The sequence below is a fragment of the Ovis aries genome, chromosome X, assembly GCF_016772045.2.
Source record: "Ovis aries strain OAR_USU_Benz2616 breed Rambouillet chromosome X, ARS-UI_Ramb_v3.0, whole genome shotgun sequence".
NCBI lineage: Eukaryota > Metazoa > Chordata > Mammalia > Artiodactyla > Bovidae > Ovis > Ovis aries.
The window spans coordinates 15997531-16012338 of record NC_056080.1 but is presented as its reverse complement, the minus strand read 5'-3'; the positions used below and the strand labels follow the sequence as shown (position 1 = coordinate 16012338).

Genomic DNA, 14808 nt, shown 5'->3' with positions numbered 1-14808 from the left:
GTTCCCAGCCCTGGGTAGAGATGTTTGGGAGTGGGCTTGGGGAGGGAAGAGAAAGCCATTCCAGCGACTGGGGGTGATCATGCCCTCCAGGGAACATCTGGCAGTGCCTGGACACACTTTGGGTTGCCACGGCTGAGGGAGGGGTGCCCCTGGCATCGGGTGGGCAGAGAGTGATCCAACCCCATGTCCACAGCGCCGAAGCCGAGAACCCACGCTTAAAGCATTTCTCAATGGACAGAAGTGACACACCTGGAAGAAGAGACCAGCGCGAAGTCATCCACACCAACAAGGAACTGTGAGTGTACATTTACAATAGACCTGCTAGGCGGCACAGCACACTTGGGTCTGAAGCTGTGCTGGTGAGGGATGATTCCAGCATGCCTGCTTTTAAACTTACAGCACTTTCTTTCACTTCTTGCAATTAGTATGTATCCAGCTGTTACTGCGAATATGGACAGGAGGGGAAGCAGTTGTGAGACTGTTCTTTATTACCAGACCCTCCGTGTCTAGGGTTACAGTTTTAGCTGGTCCTGTACCATACCCCTATAGTGGGTTTTCTTTTTCCTGTTTTCGCCTGTGCTGTTAAAATGTCTCTTTCAAAGTGTGACACAATGGGAAGTAACCAAGTGGTTGTTTCTCCTGAAGCTAACTAGTCCCATTCTCTTACACCAGCCAGACTCCATCCTTTCCGCTTCAACATGGGGCGATCTTTTTCCATTCTTACACCCATTGTGGGTTTCTAGCCATGTTTCCCGAGCATGGCGTGTGTAGTTCAGTTTCAAATACCACCAACACAAATGTGCCTAGGGACTAGCAGTTCCCATTCACCTGCTGTCTTCTCACCACGTTTGTGGTTCTTTCTGCTGCCCCCGCAGTGCTAGGCAGCCTTTGCACCAGCCAGCAAGGGTCCCTGTTTTCACAGTGTACTGGGGAAAGCTGCTGCTTATCTGGCTTTGAGGAAACAGAATTCTCACTCTGCACTTTAGAAGCAAGTGCTTAAACCTGAAGGATAGCTAGGTGGAAAGGAAGGCATTTGTAACCTGCGATCACATTATAAACATCAGTCTACAAATTTCCCTTTGCGATATCTGGAGATGCCCTTTTCTCTTCCAATGTCAGCTCTGATTGGGTGAGAAAGGCTGACTCCACTGCCATCTGTGGGTGTTGACCCAGCATGAGGCCATCCCCCAGCCCTGGAACCGGCCTCTGCTCCTCACCCCAGCCGTGCCTATCCATTGGCCTTGCCAGTCATCACTGGGTCTTGGTAGAGAGGCCTGTGTGGTGGAGACTGGCTGTCGGGTTGGGAGACTTGCTCACTGAGATCTGTGAAGGTTGAACACAGAGCTGTTGTGTTGGGACCAGGGCTGCACTGCAGGGGCAGTGACACCCTCTACCTGCCCCTCTTCCCAGCCTTTGGTGGAAACCAAAATCTACTTTGCTCTGGAATTAGAAGGGAAAAGGGCCTGCTGCTGTGGCCAGAATGAGCCTAAGGTTCCCTGGAGGGACAACTGTCTCCAGCTACCCTTCTTCCAGATTTCAGTCCTGCAGGATTTCCATCAGGTTTTTTCTCATGACTTAACTTCCCATCTCTTCTCAAAAAAAAAAAAATGTTTTAGCCAACTAGCCTAAAGAACAGCTTTTCAGAGTCTTTTAGGAAATATGATTAGTCCCCAGGAATGTTGATATTTGCTCAGACTTGTCAATATGGCGTCAGTTGGCTTCAGTTCAGAAATGATAAAAAATTGGAACACGTTACTAAGATTCATATTTGAGGGTAGTGATCCTCCTGGTAAAGTAAAAACTAGATGATCTAGAAGAAAGGAAGAAAGAGTTAAAGATGATACAGTTACTATCCTAACCAGGGAAGTCCTTGACAGTGAATAGGAAACACTAAAGTGGGGTCAAACATTTGTTTCAATTCAAAGGCAAAACTTACACACTTTAAGCATGGAAAACAAACAAAAAAAAAACATGTCTGCAATGGTTAAAAACTCCAAGAAGAAGGAAGAGAGGAAGGGAGGAAGGAGGAAGGGATGGGAGGAAGGAGGAAAGATGAAGGTGGCCGATTACTGAGAGAGCATGTCAGTATAGTCATTATCTTTATAAATAGCCTAATTAATAAAGTGGGAAAGGATTTAGATTTCATTTTACAAGTGAGAAAATCGAGACTCCGAAGAGTTTTCTGCTTCCAGTTTTTAAGCATCAACAACTCAAAAATATGTACTTTGCAATGATTCTTAAATATTGAGTTTGAAGCCTGATGAACCCACAGGAATTTGGATCCTTTGGGGGCAAAAACCAGTATGAATTAGTGAAGAGTCTGAATTACAGCTTTTTTTTTTCAATTATTTTCAAGACCATTCCAGTTAACTGGAACGCCCAGAGCACTTGGCACAACGGTAAAGGGGAGATTTCAAGCTGAAGTGTATGGATGCCAAGCCTCTAACAGTCACACTCAAAAGCTGCTAAGCTGAAAACTTTAACAGCAGGGGAAAAAAGCATTAGAGGTCATTCTGGCCGACTTTACTCCTCATTAAATAAAAAAGGCAATTTTCCAGAACAGCTCACTACCACCAGGTCAAATAACTGACCTCCCACATCAGTGAAACAAAATAGGGTATATTTGAAGCCTTTAGGGTGCCATTTTAATAAATTGAGATTCTATTTTAATTAACATATTGGTTATTTTATAGTAAGTAGTATATGTGAGTGCTTGAAAGAACTAGTTCCAAAATATTGTAAATAATCCATCTGCAACTGTTATTAAGCCAGGGGATTTCTAAGCAAAGTGAGATTTTAGCTATTCTCTGCCAAAATTATGAATAAATTCAAGTTAAAGGAGATGAACTGTTGAGGTTTACTATATTAACCCAACTCATAGGTTATTTTCCATCCAACTCTATAGAGGCTCAAATGAAAGTGTAGCCTTGTGCTGCTGATAACGATGGTAAAGGCCACCTGGATCCTGTCCTCCCTCTGCTAAATCATTTTTTAAAACATAAGGTTTGATAACCCAGTCAATTAGTAAGAATGTGATGAGCCCCTTTACATTGATAGCACCATGCTGTTAGTCCCAAATGGTGTCAGGAATTCAGTTTTATTTATAACTCTTCAAATAAGGGACGTGAAGAGTGTTTTCAATGCAGAAACTTTCATTAGGACTCATTTCAAGCCATATTAAGAAGTAGCACAACGAACAGACCAAATTCTTTGAGAGCAGGGGCTGAATCTTACTTATCTCGAGATTTCTCCAACTCAATACCATTGGCATCTGGGACTGAAGGGTTCTGTATTGGGGGACTGTCCTGTGCCCTGTAGGATGTTGAGTAGCATCCCTGGTCTCTATCCACGAGGCACCCAGAGTACCCCTCCCATTGCCCCAACTGTGACAACAAAAATGTCTCCACACGTTGGCAAGAGTCCTCTGGGGGCAAAGTCACCCCTGGTTGAGAACCACTACTTTTTTTCTAGGATCTAACACCTGGCCCACAGCAGGAACTCAAAAATTCTTTGAAGAATGAATTTAATCAAGAAACAATCAGAAAGAGATCTGTAGCTCTGATCTCTGGTCCCTCATATTTCCTGGTTTACTACCTCAAGGCTGATCTGACCAGGAAACTTTACTGGGAAAGTCCATTCATCCATCCAAAGGGCCATCACTCATCCAGCATGTTACAGCGTCCTCCTGAAGCTTCTCCCTTGTCACCGGGGTTCAGCAACACTACTCCCCCTCACAAAAAGGGCAGGCCCTTGCTCAGCCAGTCCTGGAGGGATGCCTCACCCCTTTACCGACACCACGAAGCAGGAAGGACCCGTTATTCACAACTCGCCCTGTGATGGCCGTTCATCAGTCTTATTTCCAGGGGCAGCATAACCCAGGAATTCACCAACATTGCCAGGAAGCTCAGTGTGTCTTTTTTCCCTCATGCTTTACCTAAATCCTTCTTGCTGTAATTGAGCCAGTTTTTTGTTTGTCCTCAATGGAAACAAAGGCCAAACCTTCTCCTTTGAGCAGTTTCCTATTTAAACACCAGATCTTTTCACAGCCTCCTTCCTTTCAGTTCAAAAGCCCCCTTTCCTCTCACACTCTCTGAGATCCTCTTTATACTCCTTTTGTCATCACGATTGTTCTTTCTACAATTTTCCATCTACCTCATAGAGTCAAGAACTCCAAGTAGTTGGTGAAAATGTTCTAAAATTGATTGTGGTGATGACTGTACAACTCTGTGAATATGCTAAAAAAAAAAACATAGAATTGTGCACTTTTAATGGTTGGATTGTATGGCATGTGAATTATATCTCAATAAAGCTGTTATCTTTTTAAAAACAATAAAAGAACCCCAGATAGAAATTGGGAACTGACTGTGGGTTCCAGCAAAGCCTCCTAAAATGAATAGTTACTGCCCACCTTTGATCAGTTACATCCCTGTGCCTACCACCCTTGATATGCCTGCGATACATCCTCACTCCCCTTTGAACCCCACTCAGCTGCCTTTCTCGGTTTTTCTTTACGGTCAAAACATTGCTTGGAACATCATCTGCCATGTCTCATTTCTTAGAATCTAGAATCCCTTCCTCTAGGTGCTTTGTTGTGAGCAGGCCTTCCCAGTCCTGTAGTTTGGTCCTCACCATCTGTCTACCCAGGTTCAAAGTATATTTGGCCACAGGCCTCTTAATTCAGAGGAAATCACATGTAAAAGACCTGTATATGAAAGAATCACAGGGACTTCCCTGGTGGCTCAGTGGATCAGAATCTGCCTGCCAATGCAGGGGACACAGGTTTGATCCCTGATTCAAGAAAATCCCATATGCCGTGGAGCAACTAAGCCAGTGCTCCACCATAAGAGAAGCCACCACAACAAGAAGCCGACGCACCACAACGAAGGGTAGCCCCTGCTCACTGCAACTAGAGAAAGCCCGCCCAAAGCAGCAAAGACCTAGTGCAGCCCAAAACAAAATAAATACTTTTTTCTTTTTTAAAATTTTATTTATTATTATTATTATTATTATTATTTTTACTTTACAATATTGTATTGGTTTTGCCACACATCTTTAAAAAAAGGATCAGAGAGCAGCAGCTGTGCTGGTCTGGGGTCCCCCTGGTCCTGCAGGAGCTGCCCGCAGGGCAGAGGAAAGCTGCTAAGTGATGGGGCACCCTGCATGCCCAGCACAGCAGCCTCTTCTCCATTAAGGACTCGAGATACCGGGGTGTGTGCCTTCTACTGCTTCTTCGTATGACCCATCCAGGAGCAGGAGGGACATCGAGGCCACATAGGGTCTAACAACCTCTGAACTCAGAATTCTGGGACCAGGTTCTCACCCATCACTCCCTCCCCTGGAAGGGGAGCTGGATCCCAGGCCAGAGAAACAGGATCCAAGTGCCATCCTCCAAGAACAAAAACTCAGCCCCTGATTACAGGATGTCAGCAGGTGTCAGTCCCCAGCATGGCCACGCGATGGCATTGGAGACAAGCAAAATGCCCCCGGGCATTCAGTCTTCCTGGAGGCCAGGCCAGCACTTGGAGTCAACAGCTTTTTGTCAGCAAGTTGTTGTTGTTGTTGTTTTTTTTTCATGCAGCTTTATGATTTCAAGTGCTGCATGAATGGAAACCAGCTAACAAGGTCTTGCCTAGCAGAAGCCCTTGGGGGAACTCGTCTTAACACAGGGATAACATTATTTGTAAAGAGGGTATCAACCTTTTGTAAGTGAATGGTGCTCCTCTGGTACTTGAGCGTGGATGTGAACAGTCTGTTTTCTTTGTGTGGCTGAGGAATGCCACTTGCAGGCGGTGGGCGAGCCAGAGAAGGGAGGGCTAATTCTTTAAGCTCCGAGACTTTACTGCAAGTGTTTTCAATGGGAATCTTTTCAAAATGCATCAAGTGTCTGGCAGAGGAAGCCCCATCTTGACTCCGTCATTGTCCTGGCCTTGGGGGCTGGAAGGCCATGATGCCGTCCAGACCCTCCAGGGAAACGGGGGCCCTCTGTCTCCCAACAGTGTGGCTCTCCTGTTTCCCCAGTGCTCCCTCCACACTGGTGCCGCTCTTCTTTTCCATTAAAAAAAGCTCTTCCAATTGTGTCCCTTCTCACAGCGTGCAGGACAGCAGGGCACGCACGGACCATGGGCGCTGGCCGGCTGGCTTCATCCACAAGCTGACGGACACCATGAAACGGCCCCCAGCCTCCAGGCAAGTGTCTCCTCACCGCCCGGCCGGGCCCAGCCCCAGGGGCACCTCCGGGCAGGTCTTCCCCAGCTCCTTTCCTCGCAGGCTTCTCTGAGAACGACTGCAGGGGGTTAACACTGCAGGGAAGCCTTCTCCGGTCTTCCCGAGCAAGTCTCAGGCCCTTAGGCCGCAAGCCTCCTGAGACAGGCTTGCAACAGAATCGTGATCACTGGGTTCTCAGCTTCTGGCCTCCATGACTGTTTAGTGAACTGGAACACAGCATACCTTCTTTCCGTTCCCACTGATCACTTGGTGGCTACACTGGTTCCTGCTCTGGGCTTGGCCAGGGTCAGGCCCTCCTGCTTTGGGCCTGTTCTGGATGTTAGTTCTGGACACTATAGGTTTTACACACCACTTGCAGCCTACCTGTCCTATTTGTTTGCTCTTTAGACCCTTCGCTTGTCACCATGAAGGTTAAAATCCAGCAGAGCCCACTTGAGACAGCGTAAATTTCCAAATTAATGACATTTTAGTGAATGTTTTACTGAAGCTCCTTCCTCCCTCTCCCTCTTCGTCCCTTCCTCTCTTTATTTCCCTTAAAAAAAAAAAAAAACTCCCAGAAGTCCTGCTCCTGTTGGATTTTACAAGTGATAGCACTTATCCGAGGAGCTCTGGTTGCCTCTTGAGCTTCCTCTTCCTGACCCTTCAGAGGTGTGGGATGCTCTTACCCTGCTCTTTCTCCTTAGCTTTCTGGGCACATCTCTCTCTGCAACCTCTTGCCTCTCTCCTTGCTCCCTCCTCACAATGCTCCCGACGCCCCTTTTCTTTCTCCTCCTCCCTCCATCACAGGCTCCGTCCCAGGCCCACAGCTCCCATTCCCATGCTATGGGGACCACATCCACTCTCCCAGTTGTGTCCAGTACCTTTGTTGTGTTTATTCCTCCCTGTCTCTAGGCCAGCCCTGACTTTTCCCTCCCTCTGTCCTTTTCTCATCATCCCCCTGCTCCCTGTCTTTCTCTCTTCAAAGACCCAAGGTCCAGCCCGCCATCTTCACAGGGTGCTCACACAGGCATCTCAGATTCATCACCCCTAAAACTGAAACTCAGCTTCTCCCTGCATCGCCCCTGGCCCAGATCCCACCGCACAACCTATGCTCTGCTGCCGCCCCCTCCCTCGTTGCCCTCCACGACTCCTCCCTCTCCTTTGCCTCCTTGATGTTTTTCTAATCCATCATTCTTTTCCTCTACGCTTCCTGTGCTTCACTCAACCCACATCATCCTTTGCCTAAACTTTTGGAATGTCCACAAAACTGGGGGGGTCTGTGCCTCTATCTTTAGCCCCCTAATCTCTCTTCTAGACTTTCACCAGAATAGTTTTGGTAAAAAAACATTCTGCTGCCTAAAAGCGTTTGCTCTTAGATGTACCCTCATATCCCACAGAGGCCTCCCACACCAGGCACAAGCCTCTGTAGTTCTACCCTTGAGTACCCTGACGCTCCTTTCCCACCTTTTCACTCTGCCTAATCCTTTAAGATTTAACTCCAAACACCACCTCCTCCAGATGACTTTCCATGACTGCTCCTGCATAAGCTAAGAGCCGTCTGCCAGCCCACAGTGACGTGCATGCTTCTATCATCTTGTCCGCCTAATTCCAGAGAAAGCGGGTCTCCATCCACCCCACTACACCACAAGTTCCTCTAGGCCCAAGGTCAAGGCCCCTGCATCTCATACACCTAGCACAGTGCTTGGTATTTAGGGAACCCATAACAAAGACACACAACACAAGCACACACACAACAATTGTGTGTGGACTGAACTGAACCCACAGGGAAAGAACAGCGTGCCCTTCTTAACCAGATCAGTATGGCCTGTGGAAATCCAGACAGAATGTATGAAATCTATCATTCACTTTGCCAAAAAAAAAGATGTACTGATTGATTCTCTCAAATCATATGGTTCACTATGCTTCAAAAGAAGGTGGAATCTTTTAGAAATATACTTAGACCATAAAGCAAGCCATAGTCGAAAATCTCTTCAGAGGTGTACAGAGAAAATGTTTTGGCATTCACCTCCTCGGAGTTTGAGGATTTACTTATAAGTTACAGGCATAATGCATAGATTATAAAACCGTTGCAAAAATCAAAATTTTGAGAGAATGAAACAAATATAAGGAGGTTTAATATATTCTTTCCATGCCCCAATTCATCATCTTATGTACCCTCCTCAGTTATAATAAAATGAGAAAATTCTAAATCTTTCTACTGAATGAACGAAACTTTCAATCCAGGCATCACTTTAACTTAAAATGTGGAAAACCCTCAAGCACAAGATGCTTCTGTAGCAGCACTAGGAACAGTTGGGGTCACTACATCTAAGCAAGGGGATGGCTGCGGAGCCCGGGCAGAGCTGGAAGCGCTAGCTTTAGAGCTACAGAGTCCGAGTTCAGTTCCCACCTCCACTGTCCTGTAACTGCGACTTTGGGCAGGTCACTTAACCTCTCTGCCCCTGATCTGTAGAGCGTGAGGAATACGATATGTGCAATCACTCGAGCTAGAACATTTGGGCCACCTAGGACAGAGTGCTCAATAAATGAGTTCCTTTTATACTTATTTACAGAGAGTAACGGAGAGCACAGCCATCAAGGATCATGGAAATGCCTGACTTGACAAAGCCTCTCAAGGCAACTGACATTTTTAGTTTCCCCTCTGCTCCACAGAGGTGGGTCTCTAGCCAGGCACTTTCATGTCTTCCTCCAGAATACATAAGTGTCATCTCATTGTCCTTCCTCTGGGTCTGGGAGCGGGGTTGATCACTTGGCCTAAGCAGGAAATGGACTAGTTAGAAAAGGAGAAAAAGAGACATAGGCAGGGAGGGAAGATCTCAAGGGCAAGACTGGCCACAAAAGCAGTGGTTCCTATTCTTAAGCATCACTCTGCTTTGGATTCCTCATCTGTAAAACCATGACTTGTTGCCTTTTGGGGATTGACGACAGAAGGGCCACCATTCCCTTCCTCTCCCACAACGGATGCCCCGCCCCCCCACCCCGCGCAGCAGGGCACAAGGACAGGCCACATCCCGAGGCCTCCACCCAGGCCTGGGGCCCACTGAAGCCAGGGGAACGGAAACTTCCCCCAGGTCAACATACAGAGCTGTACTCCCTTTTATCAGCCCCTTTCTATAAATGTCTGATGTCTCAGAGAAAACTTTTATTTGAGTTAGAAATATAACTTTGCTTTATAAGAGATAACAGAAGTTCCTGTTTTCAAGGAAAGAGTTTTCTCGAGCCTTTAAACCCAGTCTAGCTGGGCAACCTCTCAGGAGCCCAGACATTAGACACACTGGGGGCATCTGTCATTGAAATAACTACCCTAAAGGGTTTGTGAGGTGAGGATAGAAAAGGTATCCCTTGCTCACCCCGTGTAAGAGCCACTGATCTCTTCATCACAGGAAGAGGAGCCTGCTCTCGGCAGCAAAGGAACTGTCAAAAAGTCAGGACCAAGGCTGCTTTCTCTGAGGGCCTGCCACGGAGAAGCTACCCCCGACCCCCACCCCCATCCCCCCACCCACTCCGCATCCCCGCACCCACTCCCCACCCCATCCCCCCACCCTCCCTCACCCCTGCTCCCGCCCCGCCCCCTGCGCCAGAGCGGGCACAGCGCCCTCTGCCGGCAGCCAAGGCAACAACACGGGGCCTCCATGCATAGTGGCCCTGACACAGGCACCTCGCTAGTGACCCAGGTCCTCTGGAGGAAGCTGGTCTGGGGGCATCTCAGGACATCCGTGGGAAGGATCCAGACTGAAAATCCTCGAGGGCCCAGGTTTTCAGGAAGGAGCCTCCTCACCGTTTAGTGACAGAAAACTGTGTTCCGGCAAAGCCAGGGAGAGAGACTTGAGGACCCAGGCCTTTCTAGCGTTCCCTACAGGCGACAATACCAGATGAGAGCACTGCCCGCTGCACAGTGCGTGGAGCTGAAGACCTCAACGTTTGCCGGGGTGAGAAAAATCGAGCCGGGAAAGGTTGGCGGGGCTCTTGGGAGGCAACAGAGAGGGGGATGGAAAGCAGGGACCCCAAGGGAGCTGGCAGAGCAAGCTGGGGAGCACGGGGCCGCTCCAGCCACTGCTCCCAGGGGAGGGCGGCCGAGGCATTGCTCACTGTCTTCACTCGCGTTCGCAAACTGGGCTGTGCCCTCCAACGCCAGGAGAGCTGTAACAACTCCTGGGGGGCGTGGCTCTGCCCTCCATGCAGTGCTGGCACCGGCTCCTTGCCCAGCTTCTGTTCTCTTTGTAAAGATAGGAAAAGTTGGTTCTCTATGTCTGCCTCTCTATTCCTGCCTGCACCTAGGCTCATCAATACCGTTTTTTCTAGATTCCATATATATATGTTAATCTACTAGTTTTCCTGACTTCACTCTGTATGACAGCCTCTCCACTCCTGGGCATATACCCTGAGAAAACCTTAATTCAAAACGACACATGTACCTCAGTGTTCATTACAGCACTATTTACAATAGCCTGAACCTGGAAGCAACCTGACTCAGCTGTATATATGTACCCCATTTTCGTTACCGTTCATCATTTGATGGACGTCTAGGTTGCTTCCATGTTCAGGCTATTGTAAATAGTGCTGTAATGAACACTGAGGTACATGTGTCTTTTTGAATTGAGGTTTTCTCAGGGTATATGCCCAGGAGTGGAATTGCTGGGTCACATGGTAGTTCCATTTTTTAGTTTCTTAAGGAATTTCAGTAGTGTTCTGCATAGTGACTGTATCAATTTACATTCCCACCAATACTATAGGAGGGTTCCCTTTTCTCCATACCCTTTCCAGCATTTATTGTTTGCAGATTCTTTGATGATGGCCATTCTGACTGGTGTGAGATGATACCTCATTGTAGTTTTGATTTGCATTTCTCTAATAATGAGTAATGTTCAGCATCTTTTCAAGTGTTTATTAGCCATCTGTATGTCTTCTTTGGAGAAATGTCTGTTTAGGTCTTTTGCCCATTTTTTGATGGGTTGTTTGTTTATTTTGGAGATTAATCCTTTGTCAGTTGCTTCATTTGCAAATATTTTCTCCCATCATGAGGGTTGTCTTTTCGCTTTATCAGTTTCCTTTGAGAAGGAGAGGGTGAGACAAATTAGAGAGTACCACTGACATATACACACGACCATGTGTAAAACAGCTAGCTAGTGGGAAGCTTTGGTGTCACACAGGGAGCTCAGCTCTGTGATGACCTAGAGGGTAGGATAGAGGAGACAGAGGCTCAAGAAGGAGGGGGCATATATGTACTTGTAGCTGATTCATGTTGTTGCACAGCAGAAGCCAACACAACAGTGTAGAGCAATTATCCTCCAATTAAAAAATAAATAAATGAAATTAAAGACGGGAAAAGGCCTGGGAGAGGCACAGAACACCGCTTCCAGTGGTGGTGAAACGGATCCCATTAGCCCATTAAGGCCGAAATGGGGATGGAGTGTGTGAAAGAGACTGTGGGGGAAGATGGGGCTACGCTAGGGGCTGAGAATAGAAAAGACACTCCAGAGAGGACACGGAGGGAAATAAACCCAATCCCTCTCTACTGCTGTGTGACCTACACTTTGTTGATGGCATCGGGCGAGATAAGTGGGACAACAGCTTGTCTACCTCCCTGGCCAAGCCTGGGCCTGGGACCCTGGTGGCTCTGGGGAGCACCCTCTCACCCCCAGGTGGCAGCCGTCCAAAGACAGAGGACTCGGGGCCTCTCCTCACCTGCCTTCTTTGTGGTGGTGACACGAGTCCCACGTGGCTTCCTGGCCATGGTGCCTGGCTCCTGGGCTCCTGGGTGCCTGGGTGAGGTGGGGAGATCCGTCTGCACCCCATTGCCCTCTTGTGCTGGGAAGCGGCCGCAGCATACGTGGCGTTCCCCATGGGCCCAGAACTTTCTTTTCCTGAGCCTGGAACCTACATTGCCAGCTGTCAAGGCTTCTGGGTGCCTTCCTGGCTTCTTCCCCGGCCCGAAAGCTCTTCTGAGACCCCTGCCAAAAGCTGGGCCTCCCAGACCTCGGCGATCTGGAAAGGAACCGCTAATTTCACTTGAAAGAGAAAGGTGGTTGTGCTGGACTGTTTGTGGGCAGTGCTGAACTCAGCAAACAACTCGGGCGTCTCTCAGAGGGACACCTCCTCCTCTGAGAAGAGCTCAGAAAAAGGCAGAATGAAACTGCTGGAGTCGCCCCCAAGGACATAACGTGGACGGGGGTGCCTCGGAGGCTCTGTGTAGTGCGGACGATCTATGGGTTTTGTTTGCTGAGACTCCCTGCCCCCACTGGCTGCCAGGATCATCCGTCCACAATGTAGGTCTGCTAGTGTGACCCCTGCCCCATTTATAGTCTTTTAATTCCCACGCACAGTTCTTGAGATTCATGTGAAACTGACATATGGGCCCCCCTATTCCAAGTTCATAATGACACCCCAACACCCATTCCTATTTCAGTCTCTCTCAATACTTTGTGGTTTCCCCAGTGCCTGAAGATGTCCTAGCCTGGCAATGACCTGGAATGCAGGGAAGCTTGTCCTTTAAGTGTGGCTCAAAGTGCCTCAGTGGTCAGCTGAGCTTGTGTGAGGATGATGGATTTGAACCTGAACCAGGATGAGCGGAGGGGATGCTCCCTGGCAGAGCCTAATTCTTAAAAATGTGGGATCGGCTCTACCTCACAGAGAAATAATGGGTCAGTCAAGATCCCAAGTTCCTGGGCCAAAGAGCTAGCTACGATCTTAACGTTGGTGGTACATAGGTCCAGTGAGACCTGCAGGTACATTTTGTTTGGCCTCATATTTTCAAATCCTTAAGCCTCCTTTTTAAAATCGGGAGATTTCACATTAAACTCTGCTTTTCTACTTGCTTTGAAAAAACTGGAAGAACTGTAACATAAGACTCACAGTCTTGCATGGCAACAGTTGGGCTCCAGTCTGAGACAGTTCCTTCCAGTCACCTGTGCACACCTTCTCCCAGTTAGGCCACCAGCCTGGCCCAGCCCCAAAGCATGTCTGCAATCGTTTTAGCTTGAAAAAAATTCTTAAAACTTTGTGGTGGAAGCCATGTTATATGTTCACAGAATCTTCTATTTTCTTCTTCCTCTTCTTGTTAAAACCACTCTAACCAACTCTCTTGCACTTAAGCAGGGCTGTGTAACTAGTTCTACCAGGGGGTTCCAAGTAGAAGTGCCACATGTCAGCTCCGGGCAACAAAAAGATTCTTGGAGGCCATGTGTTACATGGGCAGAGTCACAAAAGAAGCGGTAGCTCTCGGGACTTCCCTGGCTTAGACTCCGCTTCTGCTGCAGGGGATGCGGGTTCCACATGCTGCATGGCAAGGCCAAAAAAAGAAAGAAAAACAAACGATGTGTCTCTGGAGAATCAGACTTTGCCTGGGAGAAAAGCAAAACCATTGAGATTTCAGGGTTTGTTTGTTAAGAAACAAAGCACAGTTTATCCTGACTGATGTAAGTGCAGTGACCAAAATCACATCTTATTAATCAGGCAGTTTGCTTATTACATGATAATAAAGCATAAAATCCTTTGCACTCTGGTCATGAGTGTATCCATTTAACAGAGACTGTTAACACTGGCAATGTCTGGAATGGAACTCGATGCTGAGCAGCGCCGTCCCCCATCCTGGTCAGGTCCTGTTCATAGTTCCCCTGATGGCGGGATCGGGTTAGGAAGGCGCAGCATTGACTAACTCAAGCATTTCAGGAAGGGATTATATCAGGACGCTCTTTTTCTGACCAGTCATTCCTTACATTCCTGTACTTTTTCTAATAGCGGTGTTGCTATTGATTTTGCCAGCATCCATGCTAACTTCTGTCATTTTTATACAAAAATTAATAAAGCCAGATGCACCATTGGAAACCAGTAAGCATCACTTAATGAACACTTCTAAATGGTGATACTCCTATGCTGACTGTACATTACAGAGCAATTTTCCATATAGAAATGAGATGTATACTCACATGTGTGAAAAGCAAGCAACAACAGACTTTTTTAAAGGAAGAAAAAGAAAAGAAGAAATCAATCCACATGGTACATAACTTCTCCGTTAAGCATGTGCTGTACCTCCCTCTTCCTGGGAGTTGACCTCATTCAGTCACAAACAAACATGGAAAGACAAGTGAAAATAAGACCCAGGCACTCATCAGAGAGATCTAAAAATAACTACTGGAGCAGGTTGCACATATCAAATGTTGCATGCACCACGAAGAAACTTTGCATACTATCTTTTTAAAGAAAGAGCAGTCACTCGTTCAGAATCTCACTGGAACTTTGGACAAAGATTTCCACAATTCAGATTTGAGAGATCAGGACTTTCAGCAGAATACTGCATGAATGTAGGATCATAGAAGGGAATCGTTAATTTTTTAATAACCTTTTGATTTAAAACAGTTTTTTTTTTTTCCCTTTTGGGGCCACGTTGTGTGACATGTGGGATCTTAGTTCCTAGATCAGGGATCAAACCCATGCCCCTGCCATTGAGAACACAGACTCTTAACCACTGGACCCCCAAGGAAGTCCCTAGAACCATTTTAATGTACAGAAAAGTTGCTAAGAGAGTAGAGAGAGTACCCACACCCATTTCCCCTCATTGTTAATATCTTACATTATGGTACATTT

The 14808-nt window shown here is 47.2% G+C and overlaps 2 long non-coding RNA genes across 2 annotated transcripts; one reads left to right on the top strand and one right to left on the bottom strand.

Annotated features, from left to right (window-relative positions):
• Positions 1-180: 180 nt before the first annotated feature.
• Positions 181-11740, top strand: LOC132658744 (uncharacterized). The gene is made up of 2 exons (XR_009598741.1): positions 181-295; positions 6091-11740. It is a non-coding gene; the product is annotated as an uncharacterized LOC132658744 (long non-coding RNA).
• LOC105605384 (uncharacterized) lies at positions 11090-14304 on the bottom strand. Its single transcript, XR_003587281.3, has 3 exons — positions 14151-14304; positions 11911-13565; positions 11090-11273 (listed from the first exon to the last, which is right to left on the bottom strand). It is a non-coding gene; the product is annotated as an uncharacterized LOC105605384 (long non-coding RNA).
• Between the last annotated feature and the right edge of the window lie 504 nt (positions 14305-14808).